This window comes from Eurosta solidaginis, chromosome 2 (assembly GCF_040869045.1).
Source record: "Eurosta solidaginis isolate ZX-2024a chromosome 2, ASM4086904v1, whole genome shotgun sequence".
NCBI lineage: Eukaryota > Metazoa > Arthropoda > Insecta > Diptera > Tephritidae > Eurosta > Eurosta solidaginis.
Window position 1 is genome coordinate 144,495,252 of NC_090320.1, and position 27,012 is coordinate 144,522,263.

At 38.8% G+C, this 27,012-nt stretch overlaps 1 long non-coding RNA gene across 1 annotated transcript; it reads right to left on the reverse strand.

Moving 5' to 3' along the window:
* Nucleotides 1-738: 738 nt before the first annotated feature.
* LOC137240269 (uncharacterized) lies at nucleotides 739-26,898 on the reverse strand. The gene is made up of 2 exons (XR_010949669.1): nucleotides 26,752-26,898; nucleotides 739-1,093 (listed from the first exon to the last, which is right to left on the reverse strand). It is a non-coding gene; the product is annotated as an uncharacterized lncRNA (long non-coding RNA).
* Between the last annotated feature and the right edge of the window lie 114 nt (nucleotides 26,899-27,012).

Sequence of the window (27,012 nt, forward strand, 5' to 3'; positions counted from 1 at the left end):
TATCTCGCCATTATACCTCCTTCGATACTCGCCGTCGACATCACGAATAGGACTATAAATCTTCCGGAGAATTTTTCTCTCGAATGCTCCAAGAGCCATCTCATCTTCTCTCGACACCTTCCATGATTCCGAGCCATACATCAGGACAGATATGATGAGTGACTTGTAGAGCGAGAATTTTGTTCGTCGAGAGAAGAATTTACTTTGCAATTGCCTACTCAATCCAAGATAGCAATTGTTCGCTAGAGTTATTTTCTGTTTGATTTCTAAACTTATTGCTTAAATAAGCACTTGTTGGCAAGATTTATTCTCCGTTTGATTTCTAGGCCGACATTGTTTTGGCTGTTAATGCTTTTTCCCAAATAGACGAAATGCTTTTACAGTCTCGAATTTATATCCGTCAACAGTGACGTGGCTACAAAAACCACGATGACAGCAAGTACTTCGTCTGGTCCACATTTACTGCAAAACCCACTTTTTTTGCTTCTTTATTTTATACCAACTCTTCGCTTCCATGTTTGAACAGCCCGTCGGGTATCCCGTCATCATTTGGCACCTTGTGATTTTTTAGCCGTGATATTGCCATTCTCACTTCACCATAGTTGAATGTCGGAGCGTGTTTTTCATCATCGCCAATCGGGGTATAATATACACCGAAAATTTAATTCGTACTCCGGCGTAGTCGTTTATTCAGGTAATAGTTTTAAATGCTCCGAAAACTGGTAATAAATGGAAAAATTCAAAAGCTCTACGTCATCAAACTTGTATTTCAAATTCGATTACAAATACAACAATTCCGGAATGCTAGATCTTGGCTCATTTGTTTATGTGACTACATATAAAAATTCTAAATGTAAACAATAACAATTTAAAATCATTTCACTGTAATTACAAAATTATTGCTTTTACTGAAGCTTGGTTGAAACCACATGTTTTTGATTCCGAGATTCTTTGTGACGAGTATCGGTCTTATAGAAATGATCGCTTTAACAGAACCGGGTGTGCTGTTTTCCTGGCTGTACATTTTTCAACACCATCCGAGGAGGTTAATTTACCAGCTACTGATGACATCGAATTTAAATGCGTTCGAATCCTGTTAGAGAGAGGATGGATTTACTTAGTCGTTTGCATATATCTTATCTGAGATGCTCCCAAAAGTAGGAAGTATCACTCACATATACACGCGCATGGGCTATGCGAGAAGCTATAATCAATGTGGATCTGTAATTATAGCTGAGAAATTTATAGCAGGTAAATGAGTAGTAAACTCTAGATATAGAAACGCCTAGAAGTATGCGAACGAGGAAATCACAGAGTATAAAAGGAGGTAAAGCTGAGAATCAGAATCGGTTTGATTTAAACACGCATCTGTTGAGAAGTGGAAGTGTTATTGAAGGTCATTTTGCATTGTTGAATAGTGGAGTTATTTATTGAACAGTTCAGTGATTCGAACGATTGGTAGAAGGTTGCGAATAAGCTGAATTGCACTAAATTCGTTAAAATTGGTGTCAAAAGAGGAATTTTTGAATAAATTTCGAAGATTCCGAATAAAACTTGGGCATGGTTAAGTTGAGTGAATTGAGGATCCAGCAACTGAAGAAGGAGTTGGAGAGTCGTGGATTGAATACAACCGGCAATAAGATCGAACTTAAAGCACGGCTACGAGAGGTAATGGAGTTGGAAGGAATTGATGTGGACGAGTATGTTTTTTATCCTGATGTGGAAGAGCCAGCGACTAAATTGGAGGAGAAGATAGAAACTCCGAATCCATTGGCAAGTGTAGACACTAACGCGATACTAGCAGTGCTGAAGCAAATGTCGTCGCAAATATCTACCGATATGTCAACACAGCTCGAAGTACAAAAGGCAGATATAACATCTCAACTGGCATCTCAACTAGAATCACAGGAGACACGCATAACGTCAAAGATTGAAGCACAAGAAACGCGTATTTCAGAAAGGTCGACACAGATTACATCAAAGATGGAAACACAACTGAAAGAGCAAGAGGCACGCATAACAGTACAGTTTGAAGCGCAAGAGGCGCGTATATCACAAAAACTCGAAGCGCGTATGGACGAGAAAATAACGCAGTTTGAGGAAAAAATCGAAGCCGAGGTGGATGCTTTGAGAGGTCGTATACAGGAGTTGCAATTAAATCGCCCAGCTGTTTCAGTAAGCAATACGAAGGTAAAAATTCCATCTTTTGACGGATCTGTTCCTTTTCAGGTCTTTAAGCTACAGTTTGAGAAGACCGCAGCAGTGAAAAACTGGAATGCTGAAGATAAAGTTGCAGCTCTATTCGTAGCATTGATGGGGCCAGCAGCCGAAATCCTACAGACGATTCCCGAAGGAGAGCGGAACTGTTATGAAGCATTCATGGGCGCTCTAGAGAGACGATACGGAACTGAGCATAGGAGACAGATATACCAAATGGAGTTACTGAACCGCTTCCAGAGGCCTGGTGAAACATTGCAAGAGTTTGCGTCGGAGGTTGAAAGGCTGGCACATTTAGCGAATGCGGACGCACTCGTGGAATACACCGAAAGGGTAAAAATCCAGAGCTTTATTAATGGAATACGGGATGTCGAAACGAAGCGGGCGACATATGCGAACCCAAAGCCAACATTCGCAGAAACGGTGTCACATGCTCTGATTCAGGAAACAGCTTCGCTTCTGTGTAAGCCAGTTTTCAAAGCACGCCGTGTGGAAGCAGAAAGGCCAGGCGCTGAAAAGATCGCAAGAACGGAGTGAAAGAGTTATCAAATGCTTCAAATGCGGGAAGCCCGGTCACATTGCACGTCATTGCGATCTTGGTCTTGGTAGTTCCAACTTGGCTGGTCGTAAACGTAAAGCTGGAGGAGATAAGCAAGAGCGAGTCAGATATAAAGAACGAAAACTTACCCCAGCTATTGAATGTCCTATGATATCTGGAGCAAGGTTGCGTACGGTGACTGGCGAGTATAACGAAGTCCAGGGAGAAGTGATCTGTGAAGAAGTAATTGGGACGGTCATGGTTCTACACAAATTCATTGTGGTGGAGATTTTTGATGAAGTCATATTGGAAGTGGACTTCTTAGTTGACCATTACATCAGTATCGACATGCAAAGAAGGAATATGCGCTACAAGAACCAGGATATACCACTTAACTTTAGTTTGGAGAAAGGGTTCAGCAGTAATCGAGTACTGGTGGAGAAGACTCGACAAAGACCACGAAAGTCAAAGGTAAAAGTTGATGGCTGGAAGGGGCCAAATAAAGCGAAATCAAAAGTACCTGCAAGAGAAACACTGGCATTGACAAAACCAAATGGACTCACAAAAACGAAGGAAAGAATTTCCCAGAAGGAATTCGAGGGTAGTTTCAAACCAGAGCGCACTACTCTTGTGGAACGTGGGAACGATACTAATTATGCGAAGCTAATCCGTCAAGCGCAAGCTCTGTGAAGTAGTTCATTGGCCAAAGAACAGAATGTGAGGGAACGGCCCTGGGTAATAAGTAGTAGAATAAGTAGTAGGATGAAACACAGGTACGACAAGAACTATAATTCGGAAGGTTTCTGGGAGAGAGATTTGGTACTGCTATACAACCCTCACCGGCGGAAAGGTGTTCCATCCAAATTTTGGTGCAGTTGGGAAGGCCCGTTCAGAGTTGTGAAGAGAATCAGTGATGTCATCTACCGCATACAGACAATTGGGAAACCACGAAATAGAAGGGTGGTTCATTTGGAGGGATTAACAGCTGTTAGATCGAGAGATTTGTCTGATCGGGATGATCACACTTAGGTGGGCGGCAGTGTGGCGAATATTAGTGACACTAAGTGATACTCACATCACTAGTCTGATGCTAAGTAAATGAAGCCACAACAACAATGAAGCAGGCAGTCACTTGTATCTACATAAACGAATCAGTCATTATGTCGACAAATATGTTCGTACACGCAGCAGAGAGAGACGCACAAACACATTCATAGATCTTATCTGAGATGCTCCCAAAAGTAGGCTATCATCTGTGGAAGTATCACTCACATATACACGCACGTGAGCTATGCGAGAAGCTATAATCATCGTGCATCTGTAGTTATAGCTGAGATATTTATAGCTGGTAAATGAGTAGTAAATTCTAGAAATAGAAACGCCTAAAAATATGCGAACGGGGAATCACAGAATACAAAATGAGGTAAAGCTGAGAATCAGAATCAGTTTGATTTAAGCACGCTATCTGTTGAGAAGTAGAAGTGTTATTGAAGGCCATTTTGCATTATTGAATAGTGGAGTTATTTATTCAACATTTTAGTGATTCGAACGATTAGTAGAAGGTTGCGAATAAGCGGAATTGCACTAAATTCATTACAGTATCATTTATAACTTGTTTGAAAAGTATGTGCCCAAACGTATTTGTTCATATGATGAACCAATGCAATCCTGGATCACTAAAGAACTAAAATCTTTGAAAAACAAAAATTCACGTTACTTAAAATTATATAAGTAGACTGGCTTACATTCCGATTATGTTCGTTATGCTATTCTGCGTCATAAGTATTTTGAACTTAATAAAAAGTGCTATAAAGCTTCCGCCTGTAAAATTAAGAAGAAAATTATTAGCAACCCGCGGTCGTTTTATGGTTTCATAAATTCTAAACGTGGGGAAAGGGTTTTCCTTCCGCTATGAAGTTTAATGGTAACATTTCTAGCGACAATCAAAAGATTGCGAATTTCTTCGCTTTATTTTTCAAATGTAATTATTCCGGGGAGATTGCTTTGCCACCTGGGAAATATCCTTATGAACTGCATTCAAGTAATTCAATCCCTGCTCTACACTTATTACCTGAAGATGTTTTATTGTACCTAAAGACCCTAAAAAATTTTTACATACGGCCCTGACTTAATTCCCACATGCTTTCTTAAAAAATGTGCCGAATTCATCTACAAACCTCTTACTTATCTGTTTAACCTATTTTTGCCCGAGGGCATGGAAGGAATCCTTTCTCATCCCTCTCCATAAAAGTGGCATTAAGTCGTCCATTGAAAACTATCGTGGCATAGCTAGACTGTCCGCTATTCCAAAGTGGTTCGAAGCAATCGTTGCTACAATTCACCTAACATTTTCGATTTCAACATTAATTGCAAGTTCTCAGCATGGGTTTTGTAAGGGCAAATCAATCATAACTAATTTACTTAAGTTTACAACTCACATTTCGCACGGGTTCAGAGAAAATCTTCACATCGAGGTTATATACACCGATTTTAGTAAAGCATTCGATAAAGTATGCCACTCTTTACTTTACTGTGAGCTCTGCTCAACTGAGTATAAAAAATATAAACAATTTTTTTCTTAAAATCATCATTTTTAAAACAGTGGTCTTGGGACTATTTTTGGTTGTGCCTTCATTAGCTGAATGTACTAAATAAACAAAAAAAATTAAATGTACTACGACTTCGTATTTAAAGTTGGTTCAGGCACAACGTAATCAAAATGAAACTTTTGTTACTATAGAAATGTTTTTATAATATACATTCAAGGAAAACTTTAGCAACTCACCCAAGTCTAGACCGATGTCCATTTCTACAATGAGGAGCTTCATATCAAAACGCAATTTATAGAATCGACTTGGCTTAGTGCAAATCAAAATTTTTAAATGGAGTTTTGACTAGACCAATTATCCAGTATTAAGATATAGAAATCAAAAAAAAAAAAAAAAACAAAAACAACATACATACGTGAACACATAGATTTGTATATATGTATGATTTTCAGCAGCCACGGCCCGATTATTCGAACTGTACATACTTAAATAAAAAAACGGTTTCTTTCCTGAAATAAATTGTTGCCTAAGTAAATGGTAAAGCCTTAATAGAGTTACTCCTACCCCCGAAAATTTTCTACATTTATACTGTTTGTATGAACATAAATGGCTCCCCCGTGTATTAGCTGATTTTCACAAAAGCGCTGTAAATGATAATATCAATTCATTAGCAATTATTTCCTTTATTTAAATTTTCTTCCCTAAAAATTTGTGAAGTTACGAAAATAAATTGTCACGATTAGCTGGTTTAGCAGAGTTGCACTGCCACATCGCCATTTTATGCAGGGTAAAAGTGTAGCGCTTTTGCGTTGCGAGCAGGCAACAATTTTCACAAAAGAACTAAATACCCCGTAAAGGCGTTACCTGCTTTTTAGAATAGAACAAAATATATTTACAACCCTTGCGCGGCGTACAAAAAGCGTAACACTTTTGACAGAAGAGAATTATTACCACAATGAATTGAAATTCCTGCGCGGGTTTTATTTTAAAATTATTGCGCAATAAAGCAATATATATATATATATATATATTCCTGCGTTATGTCTCATTGCAAGATTTACCTATTGGGATTTATTAATTAAATTTGTTAATGATATACTGAAACGTATAACTTTACATGCCGGTCGAAACAAAAAACACAATTGAGTACCCACTTTATTTTGCTTATATTTCGTTTTACTTACATTTCTGATAATGAGCCGAATTTTCTGAAACCGACCACTAAAAACCGAAGCCAAAATTCAAATTTGTTTTGCAGATACTCAAATAATCAGATTTTTTTAATTACAATGTTTTTTAAGTTTTTAGTTAAAAGGAATGGTGATCATTTCGACATTTTCCTTTTTGCACGCCACCCCTCAATCGTGATATCTCAGTAAATATACAATGAAACATATCGAAACATGTCGTTGAAAAGATTATTTCACCAGTAGTTAGTGTAAAAAAGATATTAGTTTAATCCTTTATTTTAAAACTCCTAGTTAGGTATTAATTAAGATTATCAGAAATATTTTTTTACAACAATGTAATTATGTTCTTTATGTGTATGAATATTTGACAATGTTGTTCATTCGCACTTTCATTGCTGTGGAAAAAATTCAAATAAATATCCGCCCTTGGAAAAAAAGACAGAATATGCACGTTATCTGAAATAGTAGTGATGTATTTTCAACGTTCAGAAGAGGGTAAAATTTTTACCCGCTTTTAAAAAATAGGAGAAGAAAAAGAAAAGGTTTTCTAAGAAAGCCAGTGCAAAAGGGGATACATAGGGCCAGTGCGAGCTAATATTACTTTTGGCATCGAATAAAAATAAACAAGTAAGGAAGGCTAAGTTCGGGTGTAACCGAACATTACATACTCAGCTGAGAGCTTAGCTGCGTTGGTTTCGTAGATGGTTTATAAGTGGTTACATGGTGGCCACATTCGTTTTGGGAAATATCGACCAAATTGTAGACCAAGGGTGGCGTTTTTTGGACCGATTTTCCTTCATCCTTTTTCAAATAAGGGAAAATCACCATATAGGAAAATGAACTTGGGGTAACCCTGGAATGTGTTTATATGACATGGGTATCAAATGGAAGGTGTTAATGAGTATTTTAAAAGGGAGTGGGCCTTAGTTCTATAAGTGGGCGCCTTTTCGAGATATCATCATAAAGGTGGACCAGGGTTAACTATAGAATGTGTTCGTATGATATGGGTATCATTTGTCGGCTACCGCTGATTTATTTATATATGTAATTCCACGAACAGTATTCCTGCCATGGTTCCAAGGGGTTTTGATTTCGCCCTGCAAAACTTTTTCATTTTCTTCTACTTAATATGGTAGGTGTCACACCCATTTTACAAAGCTTTTTCTAAAGTTATATTTTGTGTCAAAAATCCAATCCAATCACCATGCTTCATCCCTTTTTTCGTATTTGGTATAGAATTTTGGCATATTTTTCATTTTTCGAAATTTTCGATATAGAAAAAGTGGGCGTGGTCATAGTCGGATTTCGTCCATTTTTAATACCAAGATAAATTGAGTTGAGATAATTGCGTAAAGATACATCGATTTTTGTTCAAGTTATCGTGTTAGCGGCCTAGCGAAAGGACAGACGGTCGACTGTGTGTAAAAGCTGGGCGTGGCTTCAACCGATTTCGCCCATTTTCACAGAAAACAGTTATCGTCATAGAATGCTCTTGCCAAATTTCACAAGGATTGGTAGATTTTTGTTCGACTTATGGTATTAAAAGTATTCTAGACAAATTGAATGAAAAAGGGCGGAGCCGCGCCCGTTTTGATATTTTCTTTTATTTTTGTATTTTGTTGCACCATATCATTACTGAAGTTGAATGTTGGCATAATTTACTTATATGCTGTAAAGATATTCTATTTTTTGTTAAAGATTTAGTCAAAAAAAAATTTTTTTTTAAGTGGGCGTGTTCGTCATCCGATTTTGCTATTTTTTATTTAGAACACATATAGTAATAGGATTAACGTTCCTACCAAATTTCATCACAATATCTTCAACGACTGCCAAATTACAGCTTGTGTAACTTTTAAATTGCCTTCTTTTAAAAGTGGGCGGTACCACGCCCATTTCCAAAATTTTACTAATTTTCTATTCTGCGTCATAAGGTCAACCCACCTACCAAGTTTCATCGCTTTAGCCGTCTTTGTTAATGAATTATCGCACTTTTTCGGTTTTTCGAAATTTTCGATATCGAAAAAGTGGGCGCGGTTATAGTCCGATTTCGTTCATTTCAAATGTCGATCTGAGGTGAGTGCCCAGGAACTTACATACCAAATTTCATTAAGATACCTCAAAGTTTACTCAAGTTTTCGTGTTTACGGACGGACGGACATGGCTAAATGATTTTCTTTTTTCGCCCAGAACATTTTGATATATAGAAGTCTATATCTATCTCGCTTAGTTTATGCCGTTACGGATTAGAGTTATGCGAACAAAATTAATATACTTTGTGAGCTCTGCTCAGCTGAGTATAAAAACTTAAATTGTGATGAGCAGTAAAATTCAATAATGCGCTAAAGTAAACTGACCTCAACTTCAACTGCAGTTGAAGCTTTCACCGAAAAACCGCACATAAAAGGGAGAGGTGTTATCCATTGTTTTATTTAACTGTAGTACTTTGCCCACCTAAATGGGTTTCAGGTTTAATGAAAAGTGTCACACTTGGAAGTGATAGTAATACTTTTAAATGTGTTTCCATCCCTAAAAATCCATTGTTATTTCCATCTGCTCTGTTGATTTGTCGTTGAGAGTCGGACATATGATTTACTGCCCTTCTAATATGTCATACAAACTTGATCAGAAGGTCCCACAAAATCTCTTAACAGTTGAATTTATGATGTTTTACTAATGTTACCAAGTTATTATTTACTAAAATATGACAGGGGGTATTAAGCCTCCCGGCAGTCGGCCTAGATCCAGAAGATGCTGATCCGATCGACTCGGATGCATTTATTCAGTAGCGCTGCACAGGCGAAAATCTTTGTTAGATATGTCGTGAATACAAAAAGTTTGTTTTAACAAAGGCCTGTTTAAATTTTTTTGAACAAATTTAACATACATACATATATAATGAAAACATCAACAATATGAACATAATAGTTTAGCACGGCCTTACCAACGCCTTCCCGATACCGGGCCACCTCGGGAAGTATTTATGGCCTTACCACAGTAAGGGGCGCTGCTGTGGCGGACGGTTCTTTCCCCGTATACTGGACCGCTGAGCCCGCCTTGTCGAGCAGGTGGTCGTGCGACCAAAATGAACGACTCAGTACCTGATTGTAATAAGGACGATGTAAAGAGGAGGACTGAGTCGGAATCCAAGGACGACAAATACGAATTAAGCGATGCGTCGGACTCGGGGAGCGAGAGTAAGGCTGATTCAATGAACTCCGTGTTGGAGAAGCACACAAATGAAAACGGAGTAGAAGAGTGGAGAAGGGTACGGAGCAGAGGAAGTAAAAGAGCTCCTCGCAGTACCGTGCAGCACTAAGAACTGTACAGCGCTTGGGAGCAGTGGCCAACCCAACAGAAGTGGAGATCGAGCGCTTGGAATGGGCCCATGAAGCGGTAGAAGTAGGTCGAAGGAAGTTCAAAAGGTTTGCTGCGAGAAACCCTCGGTTCTGCACCCGGTACGAGGAGGAAGAAGCGTCGAATGGCATAATGAAGAAGCAACGTTCGGCGGAAGGCGACAGGCCTGCTTTCAAGAGGCAGAAAGGACGCAGTCCTAGAGCCGCGAGGCAGGACAGTCGCATAGACAAGACAAGTAGGCCCAAAGCTGTAAGACAGATGGGCTCCAATAGCGAGATAGCAACTACCTCGAAAGCTGCGAGTCAGAGGGAAGTTCCAACTACGGAAGTAGGAGATAAGTCAAACTGAGATAACGCTAAGACTCCGGCTTTCTCGGAGGTGCCAAAGGGAGATAACACTAAGACTCCTGCTTTTCCCGAGAAGATGAGTGATGTGGCAAAGCAGTCACTGACTGTGGCGCTGGTTGATCGCAGCAGTCCCTTCGGACAAATAACTACTGAAAGGTGGAGATCTGTGGAAAGGGAGCTTATTAGCTTAATGTTTAAGATGATACGGGAACAACCAAGAAAGCCCATTCCAACCTTTGATTCGGGGGGATGGTAAAATGGTGTGAAGATGATAGCGTGCGACAACATCGCGAGCTTGCGGTGGCTGGAGGAAGTGGTTCCAAACCTCCAAAGGCAAGGCACGAACGCGCGGTTTGAGGTGGTGGATAAAGCGCAATTCCCCACGGTGCCAAAAGTTGGGGTATGGATACCATGCGTGATGAAGTCGGAGGATACACGGCGACTTCTGCAGAATCAGAATCCGAACGTACCGGCACAGGATTGGAAGGTACTTACTGTATATCGGCCTACCGAGGATGGTCAGTTCTACATCTTCCAAATAAACAAGCAGGCGGAGGATATTTTGTACACGCAGCTTGGCACATTTACATGCGACTCAGGAAAAGAAGTCCCGAGGATAAAAACCCTAACATGCAAGAGGTGGGCGAAGTCGAAAAGGACCTCAAAAGCCTAAGGGAAAAAAGACAGGTGGAGGTCCCCGACGTCACCACGAACGTGCTAGAAGAGGACCAACCGCTAAATGGTGCTGTGAATCGCACAGAGGAACACCCGGCACAACAGTCACGAGAGGCTGAAGGGGGCTTCGAATACTCTAAACCAAAAGGGCAAGGGGAGGACGACGACGTCAAGACGAAGGTGCTGGAGGGGGACAAACAGCCCAATGGTGCTGCGAGTGCTACAGATAAACCTCCAACCCAGTAAAGTGGCGTCGAGCGAACTCCTCCTATCCCTTGAGGAGAGTTCGTTTGACGTGGCGCTGATCCAGGAGCCGTGGCTCTCATCGGGAGGAAAGATTTCTGGACTTAGCGCGCGTGTTTGGCGTTTACTACGCGCAAACGGAAAGACGGGTGCGATCTGTAGTAATGGTAAGGAAACAGCTGAATTCATATATGCTGCCTAATTACACCACGGAAGACCTCGTAGCGTTGGCCGTTGAGCAAAAGAATAAGCAGGCATTTATTCTGGCGTCCTGCTGCATGGCCCATGCTGCGGAGGTTCCACCTTTAGAAACCCTACGTCAACGAACTGGACTAAATTCCAGAAACATGTAGAACAAAACTGGGACAACCCAAAGAGGTTGCTAATGTAGAGGAACTGGAGAAGTCGAATGAATTCCTAACAAGGACGCTTATGACTTCGTATAACAAAGCTTGCCCTCTAAGAAGATTCGGAGGAAAAGCAAAGCCGCCATGGTGGAGCAATGAGATGAGTCTTGAAGACAGGCAAGAGAAATGTTTAAGCTCGCAAAGACCGAGGAAAGCGAAGCGTGTCGGGACGAGTACAGAGATCTACTGAGGATCTACAAGCATGAAATTTCCAGGTCGAAGAGAACCTCATGGAAAAGTTTCTGTACGGACATAGTGCTCCAGCGAAACAGCACGGTTGAAAAAAGTCCTATCAAAGGGAAACATAGTTCAGGGACTAATAAAGAAAGAGAACGGGGAACGGTCACGTAATAGTGAGGAATCCCTTGAGGTGCTTTTGGATACACATTTCCCATCGGGAGACGGTTTGAAAGAGCCAGCAGACATCACTAACACTTCGGTCACGGAGCTAGTAGTGTCGGGCTTTGTGACCGATACCAAGATTGAGTGGGCAGTGAAGACGTTTTCTAAGTTTAAATCGCCGGGCCCAGATGGTATATTCCCGGCCATCCTACAAGTCTCAAGTAGGGCGGTCGTGGAATGGCTTAAAATAATATTCGATGGGTGCATAAGACTGAATCATGTACCGCACTCTTGTAGAACTGCTCGTGTAGCTTTTCTACCAAAGGCGGGGAAGATCGGTCACGTGTATCCCAAAGACTATAGACCCATTAGCTTAACATCATTTCTGCTCAAAACCTTTGAGAGGCTGATAGATGTGTACATAAGGTCCAACGTGGATGAAAAGCTGCTCTCCACAACACAGCATGCGTACACCAAAGTCGGTAGACACCGCATTGCATAGGATGGTAATAAGCAAAAGAAATCCCTGGAATATAAGGAGTATGCTCTAGGAGTCTTCTTGGACATTGCCGGGGCTTTCAATAATGTTGCAAAATGGGCGATTATGGATGGTCTTAATTACATTAAAGTACATCCTGCCTTAATCAGATGGATCGGCTGCATGTTAAATTGCAGAAAGATTACATCACAATGGTGATTGTACGAGGCCACGAAATCAGTGGACAAGGGCACGTCGCAGGGAGGGCTGCTATCACCTCTGCTGTGGAGGCTGGTCATCAACCAACTGCTCAGGCAATTCGATGAGGGATCCGTAAAACTTACGGCTTACGCAGATGACGTTGCAATTGTCATAAGTGGAAAGTGCCTTCCAACGATTAGGTCTTTAATGGATCGGGCGCTTCGGGATATTCATACATGGGCATCTAATGTCGGGTTGAAAGTCAATGAGGAGAAGACGGATATGGGCTTGTTTACAAAGAGGTACAAGGTCCCAAATTGGACCAGGCCTATGTTAGGACGGGTGACCTTACAGGAGAAACCTTGCACAAAATATCTAGGAATCATCCTGTCATGGAAGCTCAACGTGGAGGAGAGGGTCAAGAAGGCCTAAGGGGCACTATATGTATGTAAAAGAATGCTGGGGTGTACGTGGGGCGTATCGCCCTCTTTCTTATTGGGTTTATACAGCGATTGTAAGCCCTATTCTATACTATGGAGTTATTGTTTGGTGGAAAGCCACACAAAAAACAACATACCTCAAAAATTGGAGGGGGTATGCAGACTATCGATGCTTAGCATTACGGGAGCCCTGAAAACAACCCCGACGGCTGCATTGTATGCCATTCTGCACATTCCACCTGTATACCTGTTAGCAAAGAAACCAAGGCATTAACGACCGCAACCAGGCTTGGTGCTTCGGGCAGCTTGAGTGCCGACCATATGGCCATAGTAGTATAGCGTCATCAATCACAAGACGAACAGACTACCTGATTCCCTATCTGCGCTTCGAGGGAGATCTTAAGGCCACTATAGAGGTGGACGGTTGGCGCAAGAGTGTGCAAATGGCGGACGAGGCGACACATGTGTACACGGATGGTTCCAAAGTAGTGGAAGGAGTAGGGTCTGCGGTATACTGCGCTTATCCGGAAATAAGCAGATCCTACAGGCTGCCGGATTACTGTAGCAATTTCCAAGCGGAAATATTAGCCGTAACCAAATCAGTAGAAACCTTGGAACAGAATAGCTTAAGCTGCAACCGTGTTAACTTTTATTTTGACAGTCAAGCAGCAATTAAGGCAATAATCTCGCATAGCACAGCATCTAAATGCGTGTTAGACTGTAAGCAGTCTCTGGAGAGAATCGGGACAGGGAGAAGCATACATCTATATTGGGTCGCAGGGCATATGGGAATAGATGGAAAGAAAAAGCGGACGAACTAGCTAAAAAGGGCGCATCCCTTGAAGCTTGCTCCGTCCCAATTAGATTGGGCAAGATTAAGCGAAGGCGAGAGGTGTACATGATCGACCAAGCGGGAAAGGCGTGGGTTCGAACGCGGGGATGTAAAGTGTCGAAGATTATGTGTAGGTCTTACAACCTTAGACTAACACAGTTGCTTCTATCATTAAAAAGAGATGACTGTAGACTCATGACGGGTATTCTGACTGGACACTGCCTTCTGGCGTCACATGCCTTTAAATTATGCTTGGTCAGTGATAGCAGATGTAGGAAGTGCGAGTTGGAGGAGGAAACTATCGAGCACATTTTGTACTCGTGCCCTGCGCTTGCCAGGCTAAGACTCCAGCTATTAGGAGTGATACAGCTGTCAGATCTAGAAGCAGCAAGTGGCTTAAGTCCTAGGAAGCTTCTAGTATTTGCCAAGAGGACGGAGTTATTTTATAACGTAGGTCCTGGTTTTTGATAGGGTTTTTCAGTTTGGTCGTTAAAACAAACTTCTGGTAACACTACGGACTCAATGAGTCTATGTGAGGTCCTCATGGACCGGCCAGTTCAACCTAACCTAACCTACCAACACCAAATATACCCAAATAATGAATCTCTTTTAAATCCAGTGAAGGTCCATCGATATTAACCTACTGGTTTATGTGAAAAAAGTACTAAAACCAAAGAGGAAAAAATATAATAAGAGCCGTCACTCATTATTTTGTGGCGAGTAACTCGCTGGAAATTAAAAAAATTGATGCCGAATGTTTTCTTCCATGCCGTGTAGGCACCTTGTGCAACGATTTTTGGCAAGAGAATTAAATTTAATACCCCATGAAAATGTATAGAAGACATTTATAAACATCTCGCCCAAAAAAATTTTGCGACTAACTCTAAGTTAACATCGAGCGAATTCCCAAAAAATAACGAGTGACTTCTCTTATTATATTTATCCTTTTTGCTAAAAGTACTATATTTTGCTCCTCAAAAATGCAAAAAACAACACTTTTTCGGGAACAACGTTGGTGAAAATTTTTCAGATAGCCGAATGACAGAACAAAGAAGAATGAAGAGCGAGACAATTGACGGCTTACTTCACCTGGTTATTCCACCATGACTATTTCATTTTCCTGAAAAATAAGTCATAGTTTTTTATGGTTTCAGAAAATCCGAATCGATAATAATGTAAAAAACTGAAATAATTATGTATGATGTCTTGATAAAATAGTTCTTCTCAAGAATTTATAAATGTAGGGCGTTTTCAGCAAAAGCAGCTGTGAATCAATCGTTGAGTGATGCTTTTAGGAACTTTTAATCCAGACAACAATTTTGATTCCACGTCAAATTACTGAACATACATTTTTTTCGCTTCATTCACGTTGATATCGACCCAACTGCCAAATGAAATAAATGTCTTTAAATTTTAAGGAAAAGGACTTCTTAATATATTTTTTACACTTCATTATAATATTAATATAAACAAGTAAGGAAGGCTAAGTTCGGGTGTAACCGAACATTACATACTCAGTTGAGAGCTATGGAGACAAAATAAGGAAAATCACCATGTAGGAAAATGAACCTAGGGTAACCCTGGAATGTGGTTGTATGACATGTGTATCAAATGGAAGGTATTAAAGAGTATTTTAAGAGAGAGTAGGCCATAGTTCTATGGATGGACGCCATTTAGGGATATCGCCATAAAGGTGGACCAGGGGTGACTCTAGAATTTGTTTGTACGATATGGGTATCAAATGAAAGGTGTTACTGAGCATTTTAAGAGGGAGCGGGCCTTAGGTCTATCGGTAGACGCCTTTTCGAGATGTCGCCATTAGGATGGGCCAGGGGTGACTCTAGAATATGATTGTACGATATGGGTATCAAATGAAAGGTGTTAATGAGTATTTTCAAGGGGAGTGATCCTTAGTTCCATAGGTGGACGCCGTTTCGAGATATCGCCATAAAGGTGGACCAGGGGTGACTCTAGAATGTGTTTGTACGATATGGGAATCAAATGAAAGGTGTTACTGAGCACTTTAAGAGGGAGTGGGCATTAGGTCTATAGGTGGACGCCTTTTCGATATATCGCCATTAGGGTGGGCCAGGGGTGACTCTAGAATGTGTTTGTACGATATGGGTATCAAATGAAAGGTGGTAATGAGTATTTTAAAAGGGAGTAATCCTTAGTTCTATAGGTGGAAGCCTTTTCGAGATATCGCCATAAAGGTGGACCAAGGGTGACTCTAGAATGTTTGTACGATATGGGTAACAAACGAAAGGTGTTACTGAGCATTTTAAGAGGGAGTGGGCATTAGGTCTATAGGTGGACGCCTTTTCGAGATATCGCCATTAGGGTAGGCCACGGGTGACTCTAGAATGTGTTTGTACGATGGGTATCAAACGAAAGGTGTTACTGAGCATTTTAAGAGGGAGTGGGCATTAGGTCTATAGGTGGACGCCTTTTCGGGATATCGCCATTAGGGTGGGCAAGGGGTGACTCTAGAATGTTTGTACGATATGGGTATCAAACGAAAGGTGTTACTGAGCATTTTAAGAGGGAGTGGGCATTAGGTCTATAGGTGGACGCCTTTTCGAGATATCGCCATTAGGGTGGGCCAGGGGTGACTCTAGAATGTGTTTGTACGATATGGGTATCAAATGAAAGGTGGTAATGAGTATTTTAAAAGGGAGTAATCCTTAGTTCTATAGGTGGAAGCCTTTTCGAGATATCGCCATAAAGGTGGACCAAGGGTGACTCTAGAATGTTTGTACGATATGGGTAACAAACGAAAGGTGTTACTGAGCATTTTAAGAGGGAGTGGGCATTAGGTCTATAGGTGGACGCCTTTTCGAGATATCGCCATTAGGGTAGGCCACGGGTGACTCTAGAATGTGTTTGTACGATGGGTATCAAACGAAAGGTGTTACTGAGCATTTTAAGAGGGAGTGGGCATTAGGTCTATAGGTGGACGCCTTTTCGGGATATCGCCATTAGGGTGGGCAAGGGGTGACTCTAGAATGTTTGTACGATATGGGTATCAAACGAAAGGTGTTACTGAGCATTTTAAGAGGGAGTGGGCATTAGGTCTATAGGTGGACGCCTTTTCGAGATATCGCCATTAGGGTGGGCAGGGGTGACTCTAGAATGTGTTTTTACGATATGGGTATCAAATGAAAGGTTGTAATGAGTATTTAAAAAGGGAGTAATCCTTAGTTCTATAGGTGGACGCCTTTTCGAGATATCGCCATTAGGGTGGGCCAGGGTGACTCTAGAATGTGTTTGTACGATATGGGTATCAAATGAAAGGTTGTAATGAGTATTTAAAAAGGGAGTAATCCTTAGTTCTATAGGTGGACGCCTTTTCGAGATATCGCCATAAAGGTGGACCAAGGGTAACTCTAGAATGTTTGTACGATATGGGTATCAAACGAAAGGTGTTACTGAGCATTTTAAGAGGGAGTAGGCATTAGGTCTATAGGTGGACACCTTTTCGAGATATCGCCATTAGGGTGGGCCAAGGGTGACTCTAGAATGTTTGTACGATATGGGTATCAAACGAAAGGTGTTACTGAGCATTTTAGGAGGGAGTGGGCATTAGGTCTATAGGTGGACGCCTTTTCGAGATATCGCCATTAGGGTGGGCCAGGGGTGACTCTAGAATATTTGTACGATATGGGTATCAAACGAAAGGTGTTACTGAGCATTTTAAAAGGGAGTAGGCATGGGGTTTATAGGTGGACGCCTTTTTGAGATATCGCCATTACGGCGGGCCAGGGGTTACTCTAGAATGTTTGTACGATATGGGTAAATAACAAAAGGTGTTACTGAGCATTTTAAGAGGGAGTGGGCATTAGGTCTATAAGTGGACGCCTTTTCGAGATATCGCCATTAGGGTGGGCCAGGGGTGACTCTAGAATGTGTTTGTACGATATGGATATCAAATTAAAGGTATTAATGAGGGTTTTAAAAGCGAGTGGCCCTTAGATTTATATGTGAAGGCGTTTTCGCGATATCGACCAAAATGTGGACCAGGTGATCCAGAAAATCATCTGTCGGGTACTGCTAATTTATTTATATATGCAGTACCACCTGCCAAGATTCCAAACGCTGTTGATTTCGCCTTGTAGAACTTTTTCATTTTCTTCTACTTAATATGGTAGGCGTCACACCCATTTTACAAAGTTTTTTCCAAAGTTATATTTTGCGTCAATAAAACAGTCCAATTACCATGTTTCATCCCTTTTTTCGTATTTGGTATAGAATTATGGCATTTTTTTCATTTTTCGTAATTTTCGATATCGATAAAGTGGGCGTGGTTATGGTCGGATTTCGGCCATTTTTTATACCAAGATAAAGTGAGTTCTGATATGTACGTGGACTAAGTTTAGTAAAGATATATAGGTTTTTACTCAAGTTATTGTGTTAACGGCCGAGCGGAAGGCCAGACGGTAGACTGTGTATAAAAGTGGACGTGGCTTCCACAGATGTCGCCCATTTTCACCGTCATAGAATCTATACCCCTACCAAATTTAAGAAGGATTTGTAAATTTTTGTTCGACTTATGGCATTAAAAGTATTCTAGACAAACTAAATGAAAATGGGCGGAGCCACGCCCATTTTGAAAATTTCTTTTACTTTTGCATTTTGTTGCATCATATCATTACTGGAGTTGAATTTTGACTTAATTTACTTATATACAGTAAAGATATTAAATTTTTTGTTAAAATTTGAATTTAAAATTTTTTTTTTTTAAAAGTGGTCGTGTTCTTCATCCAATTTCGCTAGTTTTTATTTAGCACATATATAGTAGTAGTGGTAACGTTCCTGCCAATTTCATCATGATATCTTCAACGACTGCCAAATTACAGCTTGCAAAACTTTTAAATTACCTTCTTGTAAAATTGGGCGGTGCCACGCCCACTTTTCCAAAATCTTACTAATTTTCTATTCTGCGTCATAACGTCAACCCATCTACCAAGTTTCATCGCTTTATCCGCCTTTGGCAATGAAATATCGCATATTTCTGTTTTTCGAAATTTTCGATATCGAAAAAATGGGCGTGGTTATAGTCCGATATCGTTCATTTTAAATAGTGATCTGAGATGAGTGCCCAGGAATCTACATACCAAATTTCATCAAGATACCTCAAAATTTGCTCAATTTATCGTGTTAACGGACAGACGGACGGACGGACGACATGGCTCGATCAAATTTTTTTTCGATACTGATGATTTTGATATATGGAAGTCTATATCTATCTCGATTCCTTTATACCTGTACAACCAACCGTTATCCAATCAAAGTTAATATACTCTGTGAGCTCTGCTCAACTGAGTATAAAAATTGTATTCAAAAAGTGTTGACACTATTTTATGTTCTTCTTCGGGATTCGTATAGGGTCTTTTCAGAATGTGGCCCACCTTAAGGGATCAAATGGAAATCTATTCGGAGTAATATCGTACACATTTGAAATCTTTTTGTCATGACTTTTGTATCAATTTGTATCATATTTGAAACCTTTTCTTAATGATGTAGAAGCAAGTTCGTAAATTGCGGAGTAATTTTACATCTACTTCGGGATTATTTCGCAAACGCTATAGTCTTTTATCGAAACCATATCGGCAATAGTTTCAGGACTTTTTGACAAAAGCCTCATCAGCTCGTTTTCGGTAAAAACAGATACCGTTGAGTTATCCATTTGTTATCGAAAGCGAAGCTTTCATCAAGTCATCGGTTTGTTACTGGATTGTTGGTTATCGATGTATTATTGACAGCGCCGATAACGTTGCTTTATAAAAAAAGCGATAAAACTTCGATAACTCGTCGTTAAGAAACCGATAGCATGCTGATACACTCAGAGAAAAAATCGTTCTAAAACGAAAAAAAAGTTCAAAGTTAAGAACATTCGTTGACAAAACTCTGTTAAGAACGATTTTATAAGCTTTTATTTAGTTTCACTTGGCTATTGTATGTAATGAAATCTTGCAAGTTAAATTTGATACATTTCTCGGTGTCCGATTGAGCTGAAATTTTGCACACATTTATTGTATGGTGCTGCTGCGGACACGGCTGCTGTGGACTGGTCTTGGAAGACTGGTAGTGCGAAGAGGGGCGACCAGAAGGTGGGAAGACGAGGTGGCACCGTGGGTTGTTCGCTGATATATAGTGGCGCAATATGCCTTTTCTGACGCATCGCAGAAACCATGCAGTTCAACCTGTTGTTTCGGGATGTAGTCAACCCATAGAGGTATCTTTATATCTGCGATGTTGGTTCTTCTAATACATTATCATATAGTTCCTTGAGATTTACTGTTCTGGGTAGAGTTTTTTCCATCCCTAAAAATTGGCTGAGGGCCGAGGGGCGCGAATTGGATAAGGAGATCGCGTCAGGGAAGCTAGGCTTAAATGGGAGCCTGACCACATAACGTCCATTATCCGCGCGGGTAGTTGTGCCTGTGTAATAATTTTCAGAAAACTCATCTTCAGGAGTTTTGTCATTGAAGCTGGGTATTTGTTCCAATTCCCAAAACTTCCGTAGTAGGGAGCTTAGTTCGCTATTAGTTACCTCTGAGACTTGTATGAAGTAGGAGATTACTTCCACGGGCGTCTTGCCGCTGATGATCCATCCAAAAAACGTGTTCTGAGCTAACAGATGGGGTGAGAGCTTTTTAACGCCTTCTTTAATTATTTGGGGGTTATGTCACTACCTAGAACAAGGTCTATTTGGGGTGGAGGGTGACAATTCGAATCCGCGAGCTTAAGAGGCGCCCATTTCGCTTGGAGTTCGTTGTTCCGTTGGAAGTTTGGGAGCATTTTCGTGTGTGCCCTATCTAGGTTTCGCTTTGAGGGAGGAAACATAACTTTACAAGTGGGCGTTTGAGGGTGCCGGTTTGAGTGCGAGCGTCGACAACGCGTATATGACCATCTGGCCCTGGGTATAATTTTTCAATGCGTCCTAGACGCCACTCTGTCGGGGGGAGTGATTCGTCGTGAATACAAACGCATTCACCGACTTTGGGTTCAGTTTGTGGATTTTTCCACTTCTGCCGTTTCTGCAGATCTTTTATGTAGTCTTCTTTCCATCTTTTGCTGAATTGGTGATGGATGCCTTTTAACCTTTCCCAACGGTTCGTAAGGGACAAATTTGCATGATCCACTTCCGGGATAGCCAGGAGAGGGCAGCCTCTGAGGAAGTGACCCGTGGACTGTAGATCCATAGGTCGCTGGTTCATATCCGGCTCGAAGGACCACTTTTTAGGGGGTTTCCTTCTTTTAGGAGTGGATACGGCTGCTGCGGACACGGCGGTGTCGACTATGTGGTGGTGATGGTGCTTTGATGGTGACGATGTGGTTGTATGTGGCGACGGTGGCGAATGGACTTGATGGTCTATAACCCGCTAAGTTTTAGCAAATAGTGATTTGGTTTGTGTAGTTTCACAAATATTGGAACACCTTTTAATGGTTATTTACACAACTTTTAAATTTATAGATCTTGGAGTCAACTTTTAAAGTTTAAAAAGTTTGCACACATGTATAACTCCGATGACAATGCAATATTACTTTGCGAGAATTCGATAAATTAATCGATAACAGAGTTATCGGTAAAAATTTGTATTCACAAGGAAATAAAATCCTAAGTCTTCAAGAACGCAGGTAACTTCGCTTTGTTTGTGTATGCAACAAATGTAGAAGTTAGGCTGTTATTCCTCAATGTTGCATACTTTTTGTTGCATACTTTTCTGCGCACTTGATTTTGTTTTACAGATTTTTGGATATCAGGGTTGCCACTTTGAGTCCATTTGGACTAAAAATGGTCCCTTCCAACCCCATTTAGTCCACTGGTCTATTTTCTTCAATTTTGGTCCTTTTTTGGCATTTGCCATGGTTTTGGTACTTTTCTTTCTTTTTCACTCAGGTAAAAATTCACAATATTGCCCAAAAAACTTGCAGCACACATATAATTTTGAATTTACCTGAATGGATTTCTCACCACAAAAAAATTGCTCAGTCAAGAAAAATGTACGAGAACAGTGACATTTCACATAGGAAATAATTTAGGCGAGGCATTAAAAACAAAAGTGTTGGCAAACACACTGTCGTTAATTGTTCATGAAACAGCCGACTTATGAAAAAAACTCTTGTTTAATATTAATAATAATAATAATGACTAGATATTTCCATCGGTTATTAAACACTTAGTGAAAGATTTTTGTCACTAGTAGAGCGAAAAGTATGTATTTCAAATGCATTTGCGCCTCTAAGAAATTTGACAAGGCTTGCAACTGATGAAGCGTGGAGTTTAATGAATTGAAAACTAAGTAAAAGCATGAAACTAATTTATTTTGTATTAAGTGTACTTGCCACTTACTTAATTCAAGCCTACCGAGAGATATTGAGACTTTGTGAAGGCACGTCGATATTTAAATCTTTTTCACCCAGCACAACAAATATTTTAATTGGAAGGCAGAAATACTTCTTGAAGGCGATAACTTAATAAATGTACAACTAATGCGATTCAAAAATTTTATTTTTATATTCAGCTTTTGAAGCAAATGCAAAAGATATTTGATTTTGGAAGAAATATTTTGTGTAAAATTATCCCCGTAGGTGCTAGCATCAACCCCTAATGCCAGGTATGAAAACTCACACTTAATGAATCTAGGCTATGATATAAAGTTTAAACGTTAAGAAGAAAAGTAAGCATATATAGAAATAGAACTAACAAAATTGCTTAGTTTCATTTATGCTCTACTGAGTTTTCCACATAGTTCGACCAGAACGCAAATTTTGGAACCCTTCCTTACTAAAACTTAACTCCGCTAATCACTTTATTTCATTGCAACCAACAACATAATGCTGGAACTGAAAGCTTTGTAAGCAAATCTAGGTTCACCACGTTAGGTTGGTGAACGACATACACCTATTCTAGAAATGTGAAAATATAATACCATGAACTACATTTTATTTTTGTTTGTTCCTTAAATTTAAGCGAAGTATTTATTATGTCCAATAAAATTGTATATAGGAAACCATATAAACATCCTAAAGTTTTGTATTTTACAACGAATAGGACCTCCTTATATACCAATAAAATAAAACAAAAATTTGGTCCTTTTTTTGAGATTTGGTCCTTTTTTTCGTGAAATTTGGTCCCAAATGAAAACATGGTGTGGCAACCGTGTTAGCGATGGAACAGAGCAGAGATCTGCAATGAGTAGTTGTAAACTGAACGCGACATAGGCAAATTCACAACAAAATATGATTTTAAGTTAGTTAACACTCGAATAGAAGAACTTGACTGTTCAAATTTGACTTCGAAGAAATCTTGTAATGTTGATGCATTAAAAGAAATGGATAGGATGAGAAACGTTACAAATAACTAAGTAAAGATTACATAACTAATTTAAACAATATTTTACCCTACTAAAAATTAAAAAAAATCATATTTAAATTAAATTTAACAAAAAAGTTTTTCTAAGAACAAGCTTCTATTACTTGTTCATAAAACGAACTAAAAAGTAAAAAATAAAATTAAAGAACAAAACTTGTTTAAAAATAAGCTTTTACTATTGGTTAATAAAATTAACTGAAAAGTAAAAAATAAATTGACTGTAAGGAAATATAACACTTAATAAGTTAATTGTAACCTTTAACGATAATTAGGCTTTTTCGTCTGCGACAAAAAAATTCCATATTGTACATAATTATATATTTTTAACATTAAAATTTGACACCTAAATTATTAAATCTTACAGTTTATATCACAGTCCTAATTGTTCTAATAAAAGCGTGTTACATTGTAATAGCAAGAAAAGGAGGTCCTAAATGTTCTTAATTATACCATCAAAATTTAACTGTAAGATTTCATAATTAATGTGTAAAGTTTTAATGTTAAAAATATATAATTATGTACAATATGGAATTTTTTTGTCGCAGACGATAAAGCCTAATTATCGTTAAAGGTTACAATGAACTTATAAAGTGTTATATTTCCTTACAGTCAATTTATTTTTTACTTTTTAGTTAATTTTATTAACCAATAAAAAAAAGCTTATTTTTAAAAAAGTTTTTTTTCTTTAATTTTATTTTTTACTTTTTAGTTCGTTTTATTAACAAGTAAGTTATAAAGTGTTATATTTCTTTACTGTCAATTTATTTTTTACTTCTTAATTAATTTTATTAACCAATAATAAAAGCTTATTTTTAAAAAAGTTTTTGTCTTTAATTTTATTGCTTATGTCGTGACCGATGGGCATGTTTTAAGAACAGTTTCTCGAAGCATATCGTTCATATTTTATTTCAGTAATCTTGTAACTTAAGAGATTTTTATTTGGCAGATTATTAGTTCTTTTTACCCTGAGATGTGCTTCCTAAAACCTTTTATATTTTCTTATTATTTTGTTCTATTTACATTTTTACTTTAATTAATTTATTTTATTTTTACTCCAATAAAGTTCCTTAATATGTGTTATAATATTTAAATTACAATTCTTGTACTAAAAAAGAAAGACTTTTCTTATTATCAGTGCATTTATTAATGAGTGAAATGGGATGAAATATGCATAAAATATGCAAAACATGTTAGGGATTTATTCAACCTTCAGATGCATAACGACTTTATAACTTAGTCTGGGCTCTCTACGACCTCAAACAAAAATATGCATTTACATACCAATCCGATCTCTGGTCGTAAGCATACCATAAACAACCAATTGGTGTTTCGTTTTCCGCTATATCCATAACCAAGCTGTAGAATTTATTCACTTTTTCGATATTTTATTTTTCGTTTTGGGTAAGTGTTCATATTTGTGTAACTGGTTAGCAATTTGTTGTATTTTATTCATATTTATGAAGCTATCATGGCGTTAAGGCAAGTTTCCTACGAGCTTAAGCTAGCGAGGTAGCCCCAAATAAATACTCCCAAAATGATTAAGTTTTACTTTGTGTAATGTATACACAAACCATGATGCAATTAAACCAGACAGGTGAAGTCAATATTACAAAATGGTGTCGCATTTGACAATACTCGCCCTGTTGATCTTGTGATAACAGTGCTTCGCTCCATTCAATGGCTGCGACCACTCACCAAATTGTCTTAAAATTCCTCTAACGGGAGTCCAAGAAAACTGGCAGTTTCAACAGGGGTGGACCATTACAATAGAAAGGATGTTCATTTCATGTCATACATTACGTATGTGGGATATTTTTATCCCGCAATACTGGTCATCATAACAAGTGATGCTTTTTGATTTCTTCTGCGACATTGATTGTACACAACTGAGAAATATGGAAACAAGTCGTTGACGTCAAAGAGATGACTAAAAATCTGGTACAACATCACGAAGCTGGGGATAAGTACCTGGGCGGCTTCTAAGACGGAAACTCGGGATTGAAGGAATACGGTTTCAAGACCCAATATTTACCTATCTAAATCAAGCGATAAGAGGATGGCTCATTGGCAGAAGGAGGTGAATGATATACAAGTTTATAGCGGCAGAGGTTTTGGAGCAACTATGCTTAAAAAAAATCAAAGCTTATAGATTTACCTGATTGCAAAAACGAGTCTTTTGCCCATCAGATATTAATTTTTGATCAGTTCTGGCTAACCCTGGACACGTTTAGAAACACATGAAATCCTCCCAGCCTTATGATCTGGTTGACAGGCGTTGTTCTGACTTTCTCTTTCTTATCTGAATCATCCATTGACAGGTACTGCGTGTTGAATATCCACCTACCTCTCCTCTGTCTCACCCTCATATTTCCTGCTCCCTCCGCGTTCACACTTCAGCCTATATGAGATCTTTGTTGGCAGTGCAGTTCAACTCCTCTGCATTCTTCCTATTAACCTTAATCGACCCTCTCAATTTCCCTATCCCTTTCATTTCTCCGTAAATCTTCCCCCTTTTCCTTTTACTCTTCCTACTCTCATTCTTCCTGTTAGACTCTTGTTTCTACTATTACTCTCAATCTCCCTCTTGCTTCCTTTACTTTTGCGATCACCCACCCACTTTCTCTATTTTCTTTTTACATATCCTTTTTTTATTTTCTCTTTTCCAACGATTTCCTTTTTTCAGTTTGGAGATATATCGACCTTTGCTTTTTTCCGCACTTTGCATTAATAAAGTAGCAAAAATTTCCCCAACCTGCTACTTAAAAATTCACGACTGGATTATGAGCAAAATAAAATTTTTGTTGTTGCATTACTGATTTATTCTGTCTGGTTTTCATTATATAACTCACCCAGCATAGACATATGTTGACAATTAATATAACTTTTTTTTTTTATTTCCATACTTTTGCTACACATATTTGTTTAAAGTTCAATTTAATGGGCCTTAAAAACAATTAGATTATCTCCTTATGTGGTTATATTTCCATTATTATTATTCTATTCCAAAAAGAAATAATTTACAAGCAGATAAATTGATGAGAAAGTTGACGTGAATGGACCATATGTTTTTGGGGTTTTGATTAAAAATGAGAACATAGTTAATGCGGCTGTGAAATTAGATTTCCATGAAAAAAATATTAAAAGGAAATCGAAATTACATAAATAGTTATTAAAGTTTTGTTTTTAATATCAAACTCTTCAAACAACCTAGAATTTTACTTTCATCTGGGGTAAAAAGCTTAGATCGGTAGTTTTAAAAAGTGATTATATGTTTTAGATTACTTTTTCACAATGTAGTTTGCTCGTAACATTATCTTGAGAGTCACATGCCAAGTAAGAACTAATACTAAAAAGCAAAATCAGGAAGAGTTTTTTAATGAAATGTTGACTTCATACGATGTTTTATAATTAAAGTTGTGCCCTAAAGCTCTTTTGAAGTTATTCTTGACGATTTTCGAGAATATATACATAAGAATGTATGTATATAGTATTTATATTTAGGTATGTACTTGGTTACCTTATCTAACACTTTGATATGAATAAACTTTTTTGCACTCACATTAGAAAAACTTAAATATTCGGTTTTTTTTTTTAATTTTCCACAGGAATATGTACTGATCGACAGAAGACCTGCAAATGCACTAAAAGATGTAAAGTCCTCAATGTAGCATCGTACCACAGACTGTACCTTGTCACATAAAAAAACGTCCCATTACATGTAGTTGATAGAAAGGAAATTGAAAGTAAAAAGACGTACATACCTTTAACCTAGAACCAAACATTTTCTCTCACTCACACGCATTCGTTCAGTTTCGAAAAC